The sequence below is a fragment of the Macaca thibetana genome, chromosome 13, assembly GCF_024542745.1.
Source record: "Macaca thibetana thibetana isolate TM-01 chromosome 13, ASM2454274v1, whole genome shotgun sequence".
Lineage (NCBI taxonomy): Eukaryota > Metazoa > Chordata > Mammalia > Primates > Cercopithecidae > Macaca > Macaca thibetana.
The window spans coordinates 52486587-52496779 of NC_065590.1; the positions used below are offsets into that span (position 1 = coordinate 52486587).

The window sequence follows — 10193 nt, forward strand, 5'->3', positions numbered from 1 at the left end:
ATAAATGGGTAAAAGACTGAACAGGTACTTCGCAAAAGGAAGAACCCAAATGGTTAACAATGTAAACAGACATTCAACCTCAATAATCAGAGAAATTGCAAATAACAATCACAATGAGATAACATTTCACTGGACAAGATTTTCAAGCCTGGTATGTGAAGCACTGGCAAGGCTGTGGAACAACTGTAATACTTACGGCTAGTGGGAACACAATCAACCACTTCGTAAAAAACAGTTTGGCACTCTCTATTAAGGCTGATGATGCACATGCCCTGTGATCCAGAAAATTTCATTCCCTAGAGACAGCAAGTAGGTGTGTGTGCCTCCACATATGTACCAAGAGCCATATACAAAAACCACTCACAGCAACCCTTGTACAATAGCAAAAAAACTGGAATCAGTCCAAATCTCCATGTAGAGTAGAATGAATAAATCATGGTAGAATACTATACAGCAAGTGAAACTGAATGAAATACAGCCATGAAATGGATAAACCTTGGGAATAGAAGGTTAATCTAAACAGGTGAATCAGAAAAATACATAAAGTATAATTTCGTTGATATAAAGTTCAAAATCATACACAATCAAGATTTTTTAAAAAGGACAAACCATAGAGAAGGGAATGATAAGCATAAAATTCAGGATGGGGTTGTTTCAGATGGGATGATGGAGGTGGGCTCTGGATGTATAAGGCTCTTCTTGAACTAGCTGGTGGTTACCTGAGTGTCCATTGGTTTATGATTCTTTTTATTTTTTTGAGACAGAGTCTCACTCTGTCACCCAGGTTGGAATGCAGTGGCATGATCTTGGCTCACTGCAACCTCCGCCTCCCCAGTTCAAGTGATTCTCTTGCCTCAGCCTCCCGAGTAGCTGGGAATTACAGGCGCCTGCCACCATGCCCAAATAATTTTTGTATTTTTAGTAGAGATGGGGTTTCACTATGTTGGCCAGGCTGGTGTTGAACTCCTGACCTCAACTGATCTGCCCCCCTCGGCATCCCAAAGTGCTGGGATTACAGGCATAAGCCACTGTGCCCAGCTGGTTTACGATTCTTTAACATATATTTTAGGAACATTATTTTGTACCTACCAATTACTTGATTCAAAAAACAACTCTAAGAAAAGACTGGACGAGAGGGCAGGACATTGACTATATCAGATGACAGACATCAAGATGCCAGAGCAGAGCAGAGGGAGCAGAGGGGACCCTTTGCTCAGGGGTGAGCTTCCTGGGCTCCAGCTCTGATGTCTCAAAACCAATGCCTTCTTCTTTCAGAGGGGAAAAAAACTGTTTTTCAACTTCAGAGGTGTTTAACAAAAGAACCTAAAACACTGATTAATATAAATAAACCATGGTATATAGGACTCTTCCACCAAGAATTAAAGAACAGCTTTATAAAATAATTTTGTATTAAACAAATATTTTACAGTGAGTGCCTCACTTCTGTCACCACCATCAAGAAAAAAAATGTGCTGATACTTCAGCAAAAGAAAGGAAAATGCAAGAAGGAAACTTTTGATATTGAGGTCCCTTTGCTGAAGGAATAGAATAGAGTTTCTTCATTCAATGTGTATACAACTCACTTAAAGGTCTTGTTAAAATGTTGATTCCGATTGGCTGAGTTCAGAGTGGTGCCTAAGAATCTGCGTTTGTAACAAGCTCCCAGGAGATTCTAATGTTGGAGGTCCGTGAATCTCACTATGATAGCAAAGGACATTATGAAAATGGCTTCTCGAGAGATGTTTAAAAAATAGAAACACAGGTATATCTAACTGGCATAATTTCCTTTAACCACTGAGTAGAAAAAAAATTGATGATGTTATTCCTACATAATAAAAATTTAAATATAATAACAAGTGCTACCAGAAAAATCAGAGTACTAAACTAGGTCTTTTGCAAATAAAAGATGCCCTGAGAAAAGGCAAAGACTGAAAACTTACAGGAAAAATCCATGAGATGCTTTACTCACTTCCACAGACCTACAAAGCTCACCCTTCTAACAGGGGTAGTTAGCCCCTTCCTTATGGAAGAATGGTTTGCATTCCCAAAAACGTAGTGAAAGAAACTAGGGCTATCATAGGGAGATCCACAGAACATTAAATAAAGCCCAATTAAAATGAAGATACTAGTTACGGTGCAACATAATTAAAGGAGCATCACGCCATTGCACGTAAAAAAAAAAAAAACCAAAAAAAAAAACAGGCTTTAAAATGTTCTATAAGAATACGCTATTAAAAAGAAAAGCTTAAAATTATTTTGACAGTATCCACACTGAATGATTTCCACTAATCATGTCTATGTTGAGTAGTAGTAAAATCCTTCCACTTCAAAATAGTACTTCCACATGTAAAGTCATACATTCATACATCAAGACAAAGCAACCACTCTACAAACCCTTCCAGGAAGCTCTGCCAATGCCAAGCCTCTACTCAGGATGTGTCACAAGCAGAATGAGGTCTTCTCATTTGCTCTACAACATCACAGATAGTTGTTACTAGTCTTGCCCAAGAGAAGCTCTTCATAGAAAACCTCAACTGTGGGAGACGACCTAGTGACAGCAGTTCCTTCACTGCCCAATACTTCTCCTTTCAGATGAAGGTTTTGGTCACTCCAGCAATGACAGAGTTACAAAGAGCTTAACCCAACAGAATTCTGCACCTGGTGTGTAAGTCAGAACAGCTAAACCTCCTGTGACATCAACACAGGATATTTCTTACAACATAGTAAATCCAAAACGTCTGGATGATCCATGGGAACAACATTCATAAAAATCTGTACGCAACACGATTTTATACAACCAGCACAAAAAGTCCCATACTTTAACGGGAGTTTCATATTTTGAGTTTCTCTAACAGAAACTCAAAATAATGCACATACACCACACAATGCACATGCAGTTCTATTCTGCAGAGCCACATGAAATCAAAAGCCACTAACTTGGATTCACTAGAAATTTTTAAAAACACAAGCAGGCACGCCCTTGGCTTGCAAACACTGACCTTCCCTTCCAACTAGCATACTGAAATTTCCTTTTTCACCTACACATTTTAGAAAAGCCTGGGTTGACATTTGAAATATATCCCATTTGCCATCCCACACGGAATAAATGAATTATAGAAATGGCATTTAGAAGGGAAATTCCCTGTGTCCTGGCCGAGACCAAACATGAGAACATTGGGAACCATCTCCTCCTAACTAGATACCAGTCAAGAGGCCTTGGTGGTCTGCCCTTCTCCACCCTCTCCACAGTCACAGCTGTGAAAAATATGTATACAAAAAATACATATAAACAAACACAAACGCAGCCTGTTACTGTCATAATCCCATTAGTTACGCCTGGACACTAAACTCGGCTATCTGAATCAACAGAAATCTGAATACCAACTTACCCTCCATCATGACACTCATACACCTAATAATCCTTAATAAAGCATCCAAATAATGCAATTGTACTTGACTTAGAAAGAGCAAACGATGAAAACAAAACAAATACAGGCTAAAGGAATCATTTACTATCCATTAAAAAACATATACATTCCTTTTAAAACAACCTACTGAATTTTAACATACTTATAAATGTCTTAGTGACATAAAAACTAAAACACATTAATCATTTCATTTATAAAATGGTTTCCTATAGAAAAAATGCATGCTTGGTATTAACCAAAGACAGAAGAGGTACTGTAATGTCACAGTTGCGAAGGTCCAATTAATAAACACCAACTTTTCATGTAGAAAGAAATTAATGCATAGCTGGGTTGTGGTTATACATTATGGATGATCCACAGAATAACGCTGCGACTCCCCACACTGACTGCACCATTGCCTCCGCACACCACTGGGCCCCGTCCTTCCTGCAGCCCCTCCCTATGGCTCAGGTCCCCTGGTCGCAGATCAGATTCCGATCCGCATCCGCAGGCCGGCTCCCCTCTGCCTGCATTGGTGCTGCAGGGCGCCCCTCCGAATGAGCGCAGCCCAACGAGAGGTGCAGGAGGGATGATCCCAAAAGAGAAGACTCTCCCCTGCTCACACCTAGGTGACCTGGTCCTCCTGACGCCACATCCAGCAGAAGCTGCAGGACAACGTAGTAGCAGCTTCAGGCCTCGGCCAAGGGCAGCCCCGGGCCTGGGTGGGGCCGGGCGGGGGCCGCAGGCGCCGAGCGGCCGCCAAGCCCCGCCAGCGAGAACCAAGGAAGCTGCGATACTGCTGCATTGTGCTGCATCACGGCGAGGGCACCGTGAGCCATCCATCTTGCCAAAAAAGCACATCCCCTCCCAAATAAACCCCACCGAATTCAATTTTCTCCTCCGCCAAAGCACCCCCACACGCACCCCGTCCTCACTATCTGGCCTGGCTTTGGGTTGGAAAAATAATGGACAGAGGTTTGCGTTCTGATCCCCACCCCCTCCCCATCTGATGGCAGCAGTTGGCACCCTTCCTATCACAAAAACAAAGAGAAGGCGCCCCCTAAAAGAGGGCCGTGGGCGTGGTGTGGGGGGTGATGACGAGAGGGGCTTCCAGCCCACCTACCCAAGGCAGGCCCGGAGGGTCCCCGCGCTGAGACAAACCTGTTGAAGAGAGGGTGGCTGGAGCTGAAGGGCGGGCGCAGCAGCGGCTCGGCGCCCGGAGGCGGCTCACGCCCAGCCCTGGGAGAGTGGGGACGGCAGAAAGGGCGGGGGGGCGGGCGCAGAAGGGTAGCGAGCGCTGGGACTGGGCGGGGGTGGGGGCGCGGGGCCGCCGCCTCCAGCTCAGCTGCAGCGCGGCGCAGCCGGGACCACGCCTGGCCGCATCCCCTGCACCGCTACGCGCAGAGCCCGGCCCTGTCACAGCCGCCCCCGCTCCCCACCCGCGGGGCCACAGGGAGGGCACCTGAAAATAGACCCTCCTGCTGCCCGCTCCGCACCCACCTCCGCGCCAGGGGCCGCCGCGCCCGGCTGCAGGGAGGCGACGGCGGAGGCAGTGAGGAGGAATCGCCGGGGCTGGGGCCGGGGCCGGGGCCGGGGCCGGGCGGCAGCGGTGCGCACGGCGGATCTGCGGCCGCCTCACCGCAGAGCCTGCCGCCCCTCGTCCCGCATCACCCGAGTACCAATGAGCACCCGCGACCCGGGCTCCCCGCGCCGCCCCCGCCCGGGCTCTGCAGCCTCCCTGCCCCCACGCGGCTCCCCGGGCGCAGGGCAGGCGGGCAGCCGCGTTCTCCGGCCCTGGGCCCGCGCCCCTCCTCCCGCCAGTCCAACGCCGCGGAGCCTGCCCGGGAGGCAGCCCCAGTGAGTTGGCATCTCCCTACCTCGGGCCCCCTACCTACCTCCCGGGGATGGGGTGGGGGCGCCGGGGTCCCGTCCTCCTCCCGCTCCTCGGCGGCCGGGCGGGTGGGCCGGGAGGCGACTCCGCGGGTCTGTCCGCGGCTGGGGCCGGGGCTCACAGGACGGGACCAGTGGGCGCTGCTGCGCAGGGCTGCGCGCTAGCTCCGGGAGGAGAGGCGGCCGAGGGAGGGACTGGAGGAATCCGCAGCCTGCACGGCAACAGCTGCACTGATTCCGGGGGCTGGGCGGGAGCGCGGGGGGCGGGGGAAGGAGGAGAGGAGGGCGCTCGCAGGGAGGGGGCGAGGGGCGGGGAGAGGAGCGCGCGGGGCGGGCGCGCGCGCACACACACACACGCGCACTCGCGGACTCCCTCCCGCACGCCCTCCGCACTCCTGCCTCCCTCCTCCCTCCCCCCTCCCGCCCGCTCCCTCGGCTTCGCCAGCCCTCTCCTGCTGCCCCGAGCCCCGCAGCTGCCCACCCGGCGCTCGCTCGGCCAGGGAGCCGAGCCTCGGGCGCGTTCTCGTCCTCTCCAGCCGAGGCTTTTCCAGGGCCCATCCCGGACTTCATCCTCCCAGCGGCGGGGACCAGGCTGGCCGGGGCGGGGTGGGCACTGCTGCTGCCGCTACCCGAGCAGGACAATAGGGGCTTTGTCCCCACAGCCGGAGAGGGCCAATTTCACGTTTAATTTGAGGCTAATTCGATTATCGCCATGGAAAGAGGCGGTCTAATTTTCTACGTGACTTATGCAGCCTCTTTTCGCCCTTGATGTTGCGTTTGGAATGCGGGGGAGAGAGGGTGTTTAGGGAGGCTTTGGAGCGTCACTTGCTTAGTTGGTTTGAGATGCAGGTGGTGATGCCTTACAGGTTCTGCCCGGCTTGGAGAAGAGAAGGGCGACGGCGACCTCTTCGTGGGAAACCTTGGGCGCTGGAGGGTGGGTGGGGGTCGTTCCTTGGCGAGGTTAACGTATTCTTCTTTTGCAAATGCTTTTTCGCCCACCCTTTCGCTTTGGGTAGCTGGGAGCAGACCCTACAAGTGGTTCATCCACCCAACTCCTGCCTCTCAGCGCAGGCTCCGCTCGAACCTGAGGCCAGGTGCCCTGCCCAGTCATTCCCGAGAGTGGGGTCGTCCGGCCGCGGCGGAGGGCCCGTGATGGCGTGGGGACTTGCGTTTTCCCCTGTGCGCATTCCTTGAAAAAGAAACTGGACGTTTCCTCGAATTTTTGTCATGTGCCATGCCCCTTCCCAGTCACCTGGTCTACCCCGTCAGCCCCTCAAACTGTGTAGAAATTCCAGAACCGTCACTATTGTGAAGAAAAGATGGTGGAATCACCAGGAACCCGAATGGAAACGCTCTTTAGAAAACAGTTTGAAGAAACTGACTTTCTCCTTGTTCTGTAAGGTGCACAAGGCGGCACTGCGGGCATTCAGAGGGAGGAGGGCCCTTCCTGTTTGAAAAAACACCAGGGATTTTCCCCATAAAGACCTGATCACCTGGATTAAAACAAAACAAAAATACAAGGCAGTCAAGTAGTTTGGACCATGCTTCTATCTCAGATCACTAGAACCTGGTCTGATGAGTTTATATGTTTGTATTTTTAAATGAATATTTTAAAATAAAACTTAATGAAATTTACACAGCAAACTGAAGGTGATTCTTCGTTTTAGGCCTTCATAGGTTTGAATGTTTGAACCTACGTTTACTTTTGATAGATAGGAAAAAAATTGAGGAAAGCAAATAACATTTTTTCTCAGAAGGTGAATCAACACAGCCACACGGTAAACTCTCTAAGGGTAGGGTTCGTTCTTTCTTCACTCTGTACATATAGCAGGCGCTTAGGAGATACTAAAAAAACATTTGTTGAATTGAACAGAATCAACTTGTAAGCTGCTGCCCTCATTAGGTAATAAGGGAAATCCACTAGAAAGCAAAAAATAAAGCACTTATTTATTTTTTACCATAGACCCCAGCACCTCCCCACCTACAATGTTAGTGAGATACCAAAGAAAACAGTAACAATATTGGGAAGTGCATGCATTTAAACTAATTCTTCCAGTGTTATTCTGAAACGATGACTCTTAAATAATTCCTTTATCACAGACAACGGTACTTAAATAAATTTTTATTTGATGGATGATTCACCTCCCTTACCCCATTCCACTCCCACTTATGTTGTTTTTTAATTTCCTTAAAAAAAAAAAAAAAAAAAGCCACACACACCTTAGCAAGGTACTCTAGTAAAGCCTCAGTAATTATTCCAAAAATGTGAAAGACGAGGATTCAGAGTTCTACTATAAATACCTGCCTCACAATTTTGAATTCTTACCCTTAGGTGCAAAAAATCACCCCGCAGAACTCAGTATACCAACGACCAAAAAGAAGTAACAATTCAAAGAAAAGATAGCACAACTGGAAAAATTATTGGAGAAGACATCTTTATGGAAGGCAAAATCTGAAAAAGATAAAAAGCCTTAGTCAGTGATAACAGTTCGGAAGGATTATTCCCACGTATCTCAGAAGCGGCTTTGTTAAGTTTCTTCTCATATTAGAATCGGGGTTGATTTAAAGGAACCTAGAAGTCTGCAATAGCATGTTTGTAACATACTGCTCTCCGTTTTTAAAACCATGTGATTGCATATGGCTTTATCTCCCATCCAAATACTTTATTACAAAATTTTTGCAGATATAAATTATCATTTTAACTTTCCATTCAAAACGTAGGGGAAGGCTGGGCACAGTGGCTCATGCCTGTAATCCCAGCACTTTGGGAGGCTGAGGTGGGTGGATCACCTGAGGTCAGGAGTTCAAGACCAGCCTGGCCCACATGGCAGAACCCCATCTCTACTAAAAATACAAAAATTAGCCGGGCATGGTGGGACGCATCTATAGTCCCAGGTACTCTGGAGGCTGAGGCAGGAGAATCGCTTGAACCTGGGAGGTGGAGGTTGCAGTGAGCCGAGATCGCGCCACTGCATTCCAACATGGGTGACAGAGCGAGACTCTGTCTCAAAAAATGAAATGAAATAAAATAAAAAGATATTGATAAACAGTATTGTCTACTACAACCTGTTTTATTTAGAAAAGAGAATGATATTCTAAGTATTTCCTTTTTTTATATTATATTAACCCAATTAAAACCCATCTTTTATTGTACTGATAATAGCCCAAAACTTTAAAATCAGAACATATTTTGAAAACTTGCATATATTTTAAAAATTCCTATTTACTCCTAAACTTGCTTTCTTTTAGCGCTGAACTAGTCTGGGAAATTTACTCATATTTAAAATATATTTCATTTGGGAATTCACATGTATTAATTTTGCACTGGGAAAACCTAAAGACTTATATGTAAACTATCATTATCATGAATGAATATTCTTTAACCACTAATAACATATTTACTCTTGTATAAAGTAATTCTTTCATTATCCAAGAGATGGATATGCCTTATATTCTTCTCAGCTCTGAAATAGAGCAATGGGTAAAATAATTTTAAAAAATCATTGCTTTCATGGATCTTCCATTCTAGTAGGGGATACAATCAACCAACCAAAAAGTAAAAGATATGTGTAATAAATCTGAATAGATGGTAATCTAAATGTATAACAATACTATTTATAAAATGATCACAATAAATGGTGTCAGCTTTCTATAAAAGATCTTCACATTTTCTATGTTAATAATAATAATATCAACCATAAAATGTTTTCCAGTTTTTGAAATGCTTTATCAAATATTATCTTATTTTGTCCTTTTGCCAGTTCTGTGGGGTAAATATTAACCCCATTCTGTGGATGACCGAATGGCCAAATGAGTTGCCCAAGTTCTCACAGCTAGTTAAGTGCCAGAGATATCTTAGGAGGTGGCATATCAGAGCTGTATACCTGGGCATTGCATATTAATTATTAAACATAACTATTTTGCAAGATGAAGAAAGTTCTAGAGATAGATGGTGGTGATGGTATCACAACGACGTGCATGTACATAATGCCACTAAACTGTATTAAAATGGTTAAAATGGTAAGTTTTATGTTGTGCATATGTTACTTTTTTTAACCATTCAGAAAATTCTGTTGGTTTTTTTTTTTTTTAAAAAACTTTTATTTTCGGTTTGGGGTATATGTGTAGGTTTGCAAACAGGTAAACTTGTGCCACAGGGGTTTGTTATACAGATTATTTCATCACCCAGGTACTAAACCTAGTACTCAATAGTCATTTTTTTCTGATTCTCTTCCCTCCTCCCAACCTTCACCCTAAAGAAGGCCCCAGTATCTATTGTTCCCCTCTTTGTGTCTGTGTGTTGTAATCATTTACCTCCTGCTTATAAGTGAGTACATGCGCTATTTGGTTTTCTGTTCCTGTATCACTTTGCTAAGGATAACAGACTCCAGCTCAATCCATGTTTCTGCAAAGGACATAATCTTGTTCTTACGTGGCTGCATGGTATTCCATGGTATATATGTACTACATTTTCTTTATCCAGTCTACCACTGATGGACATTTAGGTTGATTCCATGTCTTGGCTGTTATTAATAGTGCTTCAGTGAGCATACATGTGCATGTGTCTTTAAGATAGAATGATTTATATTTCTTTTTTTTTTTTTTTTTGAGACGGAGTCTCGCTCTGTCGCCCAGGCTGGAGTGCAGTGGCCGGATCTCAGCTCACTGCAAGCTCCGCCTCCCGGGTTCACGCCATTCTCCTGCCTCAGCCTCCCGAGTAGCTGGGACTACAGGCGCCCACCACCTCGCCCGGCTATTTTTTTGTATTTTTTTAGTAGAGACGGGGTTTCACCGTGTTAGCCAGGATGGTCTCGATCTCCTGACCTCGTGATCCACCCGTCTCGGCCTCCCAAAGTGCTGGGATTACAGGCTTGAGCCACCGCGCCCAGCCAATGA

The 10193-nt window shown here is 46.1% G+C and overlaps 1 protein-coding gene across 3 annotated transcripts in view; it reads right to left on the minus strand.

Moving 5' to 3' along the window:
* Positions 1 to 5530, minus strand: part of SPTBN1 (spectrin beta, non-erythrocytic 1) — a 213406-nt gene extending 207876 nt beyond the window's left edge. The window contains exon 1 of one of the 3 annotated variants that reach the window (XM_050753709.1): positions 5303 to 5530. The gene's annotated coding sequence lies outside the window, so the exon portion shown is untranslated. Of the gene's footprint in view, positions 1 to 4530; positions 4613 to 5302 lie in introns of those variants that run through there. The other 2 variants (XM_050753710.1, XM_050753714.1) reach the window with 2 other exon arrangements.
* Positions 5531 to 10193: the final 4663 nt, after the last annotated feature.